A 3805-nucleotide genomic window follows, 5' to 3' on the forward strand; every position below is an offset into this window, starting at 1 on the left:
CGCTGGAATTTGCGCAATACAGGCTGCTCGTCCCGAGTAACCGCGCGTGGCCAGTCATTACTTTAAGGGCCACCCGCCAGGTTGAAGGTGGACGCCATCTTTTATGGGTACCCTCAAGTGTCACCACACACCCATGTGTACTTTCACTTCATGGGGCAAGGCTTACGCCTTAATTATACCCAACAGCAGCACATTTGCCCTAAAAAGGCGTGAACACAGCACCTGCACTCCGTTCCTTACCATACCCTGCAGGACTAGATCGAGAGCGTATCGTTGTCAATATCATCAGCCTGCCTACTCCCACTGCAGGGAAAAGGCTTTGCCCATATCTCTACAATTAACGCTCTGCTTTGTCAGCCGATGCCATCTTATTATCACAAACTTCTTAATCCTATACGGCTACCCAACTTTCTGCCAACCCCTGCTACGCTTGCCTTCTCATGGAAACCACTTCGTGATCTTTCATAGGTTCCGTTGCCCGTCATAGGCTCATCAATTTTCTTGCCTTCGCATTACATGCCCTGCCCAAGTCCATTTCTTCCTCTTGATTCCGGGCACATACGGACTTTGAATTGGTATCTGCGCTCAATTCGTACGGAAGCAACTTCTTTCTGCATCTCTTTGGGTCCACTTGAACAGCAGAGCACAAAACTTCCGGCGTGCGCCAGTTAGTGACAACTGTCACATGCAGTGATGGTGTGCACCGTCAAAAATGTTTTTCTCGCCCAAAACAATAGCCACTATAAAATTATTGGTGAGAGTGATTACAAAATATTGTTGCTACGTAATGCGCCGCATATTGCATTTACTTGTACCCCCTCCGTATGATCGTTAAGGTGGAATACGCACCAAACTGCACTTTTTCGTAAATTTAGAAATTTTTTTCGATATTTCATTTCGTTCTACTCGAGTTGAAAGCTTTTTGCCAAGTACTACAAGTCTCATACAGCCGATGAAGCTTTTTTTATCGCTCATAAATGTCGCGTGCTTTTTCTGAAAAACAAAGTGAAATGGTACTGTTTATGCAAAAAAAAAAATGGGCAAGAAATACATATAAACTAATGCCGGTTTATAGCTGGGTGACACTAAATTGCAATGCTTATGCATTGATCACGGAATACATCGAGCGGGAAACAAAAGCAATGTATTCGACGAATTTTTAGCCTCACCTATGGATGAACAATATGTTTGGTTTATTGGGGTTTAACGTCCAAAAGCGACTAAGGCTATGAGGGACGCCGTAGTGGAGGGCTCCGGAAATTTCGACCACCTGGGGTTCTTTAACATGCACTGACATCGCACAATACACGGGCCTCTAGAATTTCGCCTCCATAGAAATTCGACCGCAGCGGCCGGGATCGAACCCGCGTCTTTCGGGTCAGCAGCCGAGCGCCGTAACCACCGAGCCACCGCGGCGGGGCCAGGGGAACACTACAATCTTAAACAAAAAATGCAGGTTTGTTTGTCTGCCTCTTTGTAAAGAAAATACGCTAACACGGAAGAAACGGAGAGCATAGAAAGTACATCAGTTCGGTGGGTAGGTTTGAACGGCACTGGCCCGCTCAGACCGGATGTCGGGGGTCTGGGGTAACCGCAGAACGGCGTCCAGATGCCTGATCGTTCCACACACTCTCGATGATCGTCGGACGGGGGAGCGTAGTAGCCGCTCACACATTCGGGTGTCTGGTGCACATGCTCGAGGATGCGGACCACTGCTGTCGACGAGACCTAATTTCCTCTCGCGGGCGAAGTTCAAGCACTTTCACATTACCAGAAATTGTTTTTTTTTTCGAAAAAATATCAAGGGTAATTCCTTTCGACCGTACTATTAATAGCCCCAAATGTTTTCGATCAAATCAACGAGGGTCGATCTCAAAGTTTGGTGCCTTTTACATGGAATGACCCGTTATTTAACATTTTCATTTTTTGTTCAGCAGTACCAGCCGTTCACAAAAGACCTTACTTAATGTTTCTTTTTTCAATCTTGAGGCGTATCACAGTTATAACATGAACAGCAAATTAAACTTATCCGCGCTGCTGCCATCCCTACAATATACCAGCGCCCAATTGGCCGGATGTACTATCTGGGGACAAGTTGCTCAGTAGTGCACTTTTTGTTTAAATCAGTTATTTCAGCAGCTCTTTATTTCACATTCCCCGACGACATTCTTGGTTTGATTTTCTAGTTTTCAACAACAACAAATTGCATAATGTGACTTCTAGGTCCAGCTATGGATTGAGACAGACCTGGACATTCGCTACTTCTGCGGCGGAAGCATCATCACCAACAGGGTTATATTAACAGCCGCTCACTGTCTAATGACCAAGAATCCTGAGTGAGTACCAATAAGCATCATCACCAACAGGGTTATATTAACAGCCGCTCACTGTCTAATGACCAAGAATCCTGAGTGAGTACCAATAAGCATCATCACCAACAGGGTTATATTAACAGCCGCTTACTGTCTAATGACCAAGAATCCTGAGTGAGTACCAATAAGCATCATCACCAACAGGGTTATATTAACAGCCGCTCACTGTCTAATTACCAAGAATCCTGAGTGAGTACCAATAAACATGGCCTGAGAAACTTGTGTTGCCAGCCTTTCAGTTAGTAGCTCGCGAGTTTGTGTCTTCCCTTACCGCAAAGATATCGTTTGAGAGCTAATTGCTAGCAACGCCTCTCACTGGAACAGACACGTTGCTTCTTCACGGTTTTCCGGCCAGCCTTCAATCTTGCGAGTAATCTTGCAAGCGCTTGTCCTGTCTACCTCGTTTCTTTTGTGTCGTGTCTTTTGCGCAAAAAACCCAGAATGCCTTCAATCTTGTTTGAACGCATCCCATTTTGTTAGTATATGTAATGTCGCCATTGGCACACGAATGTTACACGCCGCTGAAATTTGTTTATGTGGTTCTTTCTCACATGTATTAATTCACCTCTGATCGTCACAAACACAACCCACACAGGCCCATTTACACACATGAACGCTCCCGGCAATGCTTCACAAAGAGTGGAGTGTTTGCGTCGCTTAATCGTAGAAAGGATATAGTCTGTACAAACAGGGAAGACCGGGCAGTAGATTCAGCATAGATACGCGGCCACGTCTTTCCTTGCGCCTTCCCTAGGTGTCCTAATTATTCTTCGGTAAGCTAACCCTCATTACCAGCGCAATGTTCGAGCCCGCGTGAGCAGTAGTGAGCATCGACTACATACATTCGCAGAATCACGGAAATGCTAGCTAAGACATTACGCTAACAGGACATGCAAACTGCACATCTTCCGACCTTCGAGCTAAAAGAGAAACGAAAAAACAATTTTTTGGGACGAAGACTTTCGTGTTACCTAGCTTTGTATGTTTTTTACAAAAATATGAAACTTCCAAGGAATAATGAACAAGCAGTAGGACAATGTGCAGAAGCAAGGTTAGGCTTTAAGATGCAGTATTTGCAGTCCAAGAACCCGGCTTCCCAGAGACACGTGAACGGGGGCTGGAATGGAACATTATCTCACAGCTTTATCTGCTATATTTTATATTTATGACCGCGCGAACACGATTAATTTTAATAACTAATATCAACCACCAGATAACGCAGTATTTCTAGCTCCGTTCATGTGCCATTCTTCCTTTTGTACATGAATATGTTTCACGGTTTTGACATACTAACAAATATGATACTGATCCCGTTCTGTTCAAGTGATGTAATTTTTAAATAAGGACTGTGTAAGTCGTCCGAAATGGTGATTTTGTGACGCCTTTTGTTTGACGTCTTTTCATTTCATCTATGCTATAACACATTGAAATAT

Source organism: Amblyomma mixtum, chromosome 10, assembly GCF_055824585.1.
Source record: "Amblyomma mixtum isolate Tamu chromosome 10, ASM5582458v1, whole genome shotgun sequence".
Classification (NCBI taxonomy): domain Eukaryota; kingdom Metazoa; phylum Arthropoda; class Arachnida; order Ixodida; family Ixodidae; genus Amblyomma; species Amblyomma mixtum.